The sequence below is a fragment of the Arachis stenosperma genome, chromosome 3 (genome assembly GCF_014773155.1).
Source record: "Arachis stenosperma cultivar V10309 chromosome 3, arast.V10309.gnm1.PFL2, whole genome shotgun sequence".
NCBI classification, from domain to species: Eukaryota; Viridiplantae; Streptophyta; class Magnoliopsida; order Fabales; family Fabaceae; genus Arachis; species Arachis stenosperma.
In genome coordinates this window covers 91,248,873-91,255,474 of record NC_080379.1, presented here as the reverse complement: position 1 = coordinate 91,255,474, position 6,602 = coordinate 91,248,873, and positions in this window count along the sequence as shown.

The following is a 6,602-nucleotide window of genomic DNA, read 5'->3' as shown; positions in this document are numbered from 1 at the left end:
ACTAACACTAATTACGGAAACTAGAATCAAAAGCTCCTAACCAATACGGTTCAAAAACTAGGTTCTCCGCGACCGCGCTGTCGAGCTTGCCTCAAAAGAAGTTCTGGCTTAAAGATGACATAATGACAATGAGGCTTGAGATGTTTGATGATATATTAGAGGTGTTCCCTTCACTGATCTTCCGAAGAACTCTGTGTCTTCCGAAAAGATCTCACGTACTCAAAAACTGGGTTGTTACATGATGCATGTCTGTCCTATTGGTCATGAGCTCACGTGTCAGTTATAATGCCAAACCCGACTCAAAATCCGGCTAGCATTATTCGGATCGGTCTCTCGGTGCACATTCCTAGGAGAAATCAAACAAGTCATGGTACTATTATCTCAACAAAGAGTGCTGTCTCACCTTCTCTGGGAGGTACAAATCGTGCCACGACAACGGAGAATGCTGTCTCATTTCAACGGAGAGTGTCATCTCACCTTGCATCCAAGAGAATATAGGCAGGATAAAACCACCATCCCTACATCACACTGCAACCATGAAACAAGCAGGATGGAACCACCATCCTTGTCTAGTGCAGGTGTGATGAGCGGATAATTTATACGCTTTTTGGCATTATTTTTACATATTTTTAGTATGATTTAGTTAGTTTTTAGTATATTTTTATTAGTTTTTAAGAAAAATTCACATTTCTGGACTTTACTATGAGTTTGAGTATTTTTCTGTGATTTCAGGTATTTTTTGGTTGAAATTTAGGGACCTGAGCAAAAATCTGATTCAGAGCTTGAAAAAGGACTACTGATGCTGTTGGATTCTGAACTCTCTGCACTCGAAATGGATTTTTTGGAGTTACAGAAGTCCAAATGATGCGCTCTCAATTGCGTTGAAAAGTAGACATCCAGCGCTTTCCAGCAATATATAATAGTATATATTTTATCCGAGTTTAGACGACGCAAACTGGCATTCAATGCCAGCTTTCTACCCTATTCTAGCGTTTAAAGTTGCAAGCTAGAGTCAAACGCCAGAAACAAGTTACAAACTGGCGTTTAACTCCAACAGAAGTCTCTACACGTGAAAACTTCAATGCTCAGGCCAAGCACACACCAAGTGGGCCCTGAAGTGGATTTCTGCATCATTTACTTATTTCTGTAACCTTAGTAACTAGTTTAGTATAAATAGAACTTTTTACTATTGTATTAGACATCTTCTGATCATCCTTGATCTTGGGATCAGGTCTTTATCCCTATTTTTGAATTCATATTCCATTTAGGGAGGCTGGCCATTCGGCCATGCCTAGACCTTATTCTTATGTATTTTCAACGGTGGAGTTTCTACACACCATAGATTAAGGTGTGGAGCTCTGCTGTTCCTCGAGTATTAATGCAAAGTACTATTGTTCTTTTATTCAATTCATGCTTATTCTTTTTCTAAGATATTCATTCGCACACAAGAACATGATGAATGTGATGATTATGTGACACTCATCACCATTCTCACTCATAAACGCGTGATTGACAACCACTTCCTTTCTACATGAAAATAAGCTTGAATGTATATCTCTTGGGTTTCTAATCAACGATTAACATCGACTTCCCTCTGACAATGGGGCATCTGAATTTGAGATCAGAGTCTTCGTGGTATAAGCTAGAATCAATTGGCAGCATTCTTGAGATCCGAAAAGTCTAAACCTTGTCTGTGATATTCTGAGTAGGATCTAGGATGGGATGACTGTAACGAGCTTCAAACTCGCGACTGTATGGCCTGGTGACAGACACAAAAGGATAGTAAATCCTATTCCTACACGATTGAGAACTAACAACTGATTAGCCATACGATATCTGTGCATGGTATTTTTCATCCGAGACAAGAAATCTGACAGTTGATTAGCCGTACAGAAACCGTAGAGGACCATTTTTTCTGAGAGGACAGGAAGTAGCCATTGACAACGGTGACACCCAATATACAGCTTGCCATAGAAAGGAGTATGAAGGATTGGATGAAGGCAGTAGGAAAGTAGAGATTCAGATGGAACAACGCATCTCCAAACGCTTATCTGAAATTTCCATCAATGAATTACATAAGTATCTCTATCTTTATTTTATGTTTATTTATATTTTAATTATCAAAACTCCATAACCATTTGAATCCGCCTGACTGAGATTTACAAGATGAACATAGCTTGCTTCAAGCCGACAATCTCCGTGGGATCGACCCTTACTCACGTAAGGTTTATTACTTGGACGACCTAGTGCACTTGCTGGTTAGTTGTGGAAAAGAGTTGAGATTACAATTGTGCGTACTAAGTTGTTGGCGCCATTGAGATCACAATTTCGTGCACCAATTTTTTGGCGCCGTTGCCGGGGATTGTTCAAGTTTGGACAACTGACGGTTCATCTTGTTGCTCAGATTAGGTCATTTTCTTTTTGTTTCAACCTTTATTTTATTTTCAAAAAGTTTTCAAAAATCTTCCAAAATTTTTATTTTCAAGATAATTTTCAAGTTGCTTTCAAGATAATTTTTGAAAAAAATTAATAAAATCATAAAAATAAAAAAATATTTTGTGTTTCTTGTTTGAGTCTAGTGTCAACTTTTAAGTTTGGTGTCAATTGCATATTTTTAAAATTTGTGCATTTTTCGAAAAATTCATGCATTGCATTCTTCATGATCTTCAAGTTGTTCTTGACAAGTCTTCTTGTTTGATCTTCATATTTTCTTGTTTTGTGTCTTTTGTTATTTTTCATATGCATTTTTGAATTCATAGTGTCTAAACATGAAAAATCTTTAAGTTTGGTGTCTTGCATGCTATTCTTTTCTTGAAAATTTTTCAAAAATAAGTTCTTGGTGCTCATCATGATCTTCAAAGTGTTCTTGGTGTTCATCTTGACATTCAAAGTGTTCTTGCATGCATTATGTGTTTTGATCTTAATTTTTCATGTCTTGTGTCAATCTTACTATTTACTGAAAAAAAAAGAGAAAAATACAAAAATGATATCTTTTCTTTTTTTCTCTCTCCTCATTAAAAATTCAAAAATAAAAAATATCTTTTCTTTATTTCACTCATAAATTTCGAAATCTTTGGGTTGATTTAGTCAAAAATTTTTAAAATAAGTTGTTTCTTGTTACTCAAGTCAAGATTTCAATTTTAAAAATCTTATCTTTTCAAATCTTTTTTATTTTTTTATTATTTTCAAAAATTTTAAAAATTGATTTCAAAATCTTTTTCTTAATTTTATTTCATAATTTTCGAAAACTTTACTAACAATTAATGTGATTGATTTAAAAATTTCAAGTTTGTTACTTTCTTGTTAAGAAAGGTTCAACCTTTAAATTCTAGAGTCATATCTTTTGACTTCTTGTTGGTCAAGTCATTAACTTTAATTTTCAAAATCAAATCTTTCTAAATTTCTTTTTCAAAATAAATTTCAATCATATCTTTTTAATCATATCTTTTTCAATCATATCTCTTTTTTAAATTTTGATTTCAAAAATCTTTTCTAACTTCTTATCTTTTCAAAATTGATTTTTAAATCTTTTTCAATTAACTAATTGACTTTTTATTTGTTTTACTATTTCTTATCTTTTTCAAAACCACCTAACTAGTTTTCTCTCTCTAATTTTCGAAAATCAACTTCCTCTTTTTCAAAAATCTTTTTATTTAACTAATTGTTTTAACTTTTAATTTTATCCCTTTTCTTAATTTTCAAATTCTAACTATATTTTAAAATAAAAACAAAAATATTTTCCTTTTCTTCTTAATTATTTTTGAAAACTCCTCTCTCTCATCTCTTTCTATTTATTTATTTATCTACTAACACTTCTCTTCTTCTACTCACATAAAGGAACCTCTATATCTGGGTAAAGAGGATCCCTATTATTTTTTGTTCTCTTCTTTTTCATATGAGCAGGAACAAGGACAAGGACATTCTTGTTGAAGCTGACCCTAAACCTGAAAGGACTCTGAAGAAGAAGCTAAGAGAAGCTAAAGCATAACAATCCAGAGAAAACCTTACAGAGAATCTCGAAAAAGAAGGAGACATGGCCGAACCCAAAAATAATGCAAGGAAGATGCTTGGTAACTTTACTGCACCAAATTCCAACTTCCATGGAAGAAGCATCTCAATCCCTGCCATTGGAGCAAACAACTTTGAGCTTAAGCCTCAATTAGTTTCTCTGATGCAACAGAATTGCAAGTTTCATGGACTTCCATCAGAAGATCCTTTTCAGTTTTTAACTGAAGTCTTGCAGATATGTGATACTATTAAGACCAATGGAGTTGATCCCGAGGTTTATAAGCTTATGCTTTTTCCTTTTGCTGTAAGAGACAGAGCTAGAATATGGTTGGACTCTCAACCTAAAGATAGCCTAAACTCTTGGGATAAGCTGGTCATGGCTTTCTTAGCCAAGTTCTTTCCTCCTCAAAAGCTGAGCAAGCTCAGAGTGGATGTTCAAATCTTTAGACAGAAAGAGGGTAAATCCCTCTATGAAGCTTGAAAAAGATATAAACAACTGACCAAAAAGCGTCCTTCTGACATGCTCTCAGAATGGACCATCCTGGATATATTCTATGATGGTCTGTCTGAATTGTCTGAGATGTCATTGGACCATTCTGCAGGTGGATCTATTCACCTGAAGAAAACGCCTGCAGAAGCTTAGGAACTCATTGAAATGGTTGCAAATAACCAGTTCATGTACACCTCTAAAAGGAATCCTGTGAGTAATGAGACGCCTTAGAGGAAAGGAGTTCTTGAAATTGATGCTCTGAATGCCATATTGGCTCAGAACAAATTGTTGACTCAGCAAGTCAATATGATTTCTTAGAGTCTGAATGGATTGCAAAATGCATCCAACAGTACTAAAGAAGCATCTTCTGAAGAAGAAGCTTATGATCCTGAGAACCCTGCAATGACAGAGGTGAATTACATGGGTAAAGCCTATGGAAACACCTATAATCCCTCATGGAGAAATTATCCAAATTTCTCATGGAAGGATCACCGAAAGCCTCAACAAGGCTTTAATAATGGTGGAAGAAACAAGTTTAGGAATAGCAAGCCTTTTCCATCATCCTCTCAGCAACGGACAGAGAATTCTGAGCAGAGCCCCTCTAGCTTAGCAAACATAGTCTCTAATCTATCTAAGGCCACTCTAAGTTTCATAAATGAAATAAGGTCCTCCATTAGAAATTTGGAGGCACAAGTGGGCCAGTTGAGTAAAAGAGTCACTGAAACTCCTCCTAGTACTCTCCCAAGCAATACAGAAGAGAATCCAAAAAGAGAGTGCAAGGCCATAACCTTACTTGGTGTGGCCGAACCTAGAGAGGAGGAGGATGACGTGAATCCTAGTGAGGAAGACCTCATGGGACGTCCTCTGGACAAAAAGAAGTTCCCATTTGAGAAACCTAAGGAATCTGAGGCTCATCTAGAGACCATAGAGATTCCATTGAACCTACTTCTGCCATTCATGAGCTCTGATGATTATTCTTCCTCTGAAGAGGATGAAGATATTACTGAAGAGCAAGTTGCTAAGTACCTTGGAGCAATCATGAAGCTGAATGCCAAGTTATTTGGTAATGAAACTTGGGTGGATGAACCCCCCTTGCTCACTAATGAACTGAATGACTTGGTTAGGCAGACATTACCTCAAAAGAAATAGGATCCTGGTAAATTTTTAATTCCTTATACCATAGACACCATGACCTTTGAGAAGGCTTTGTGTGACCTGGGGTCAGGCATAAACTTAATGCGACTCTCTATAATGGAGAAACTGGAAATCTTTGAGGTACAGGATGCCAAATTCTCATTAGAGATGACAGACAAATCCATGAAAAAGGCTTATGGACAGGTAGAGGACGTGCCAGTAAAGGTCAAAGGCCTTTACATCCCTGCTGATTTCATAATCCTAGACACTGGAAAGGATGAGGATGAATCCATCATCCTTGGAAGACCCTTCCTAGCCACAGCAAAAGCTGTGATTGATGTGGACAGAGGAGAGTTGATCCTTCAATTGAATGAGGACTACCTTGTGTTTAAAACTCAAGGATCTCCCTCTGTAACCATGGAGAGGAAGCAAGAAAAGCTTCTCTCAATGCAGAGTCAAACAAAGCCCCCACAGTCAAACTCTAAGTTTGGTGTTGGGAGGCCACAACCAAACTCTAAGTTTGGTGTTGAGAAGCCCCAATAATACTCTGAACATCTATGAAGCTCCATGAGAGCCCACTGTCAAGCTATTGACGTTAAAGAAGTGCTTATTAGGAGGCAACCCAATTTTATTTATCTATGTTATTTCTTTTTTTTAGGTTGATGATCATGTGGAGTCACAAAAACAACTACAAAAATTAAAGAAAAATAAAAAACAACATTAAAAATAGCACACCCTGGAGGAGAAACTTACTGGCATTTAAACGCTAGTAAGGGTAGTAAAATGGGCGTTTAATGCCCAGTCTGGCACCATTATGGGTGTTAAACGCCAAAAAGAAGCACCAGACTGGCGTTAAACGCCAGAAAGAAGCAACAAACTGGCATTAAACACCAGAAACATGTTACAGCTTGGCGTTTAACGCCAGGAAATGAATAAAAGCCGGTGTTTAACGCCAGAAACAAGCAGCAGT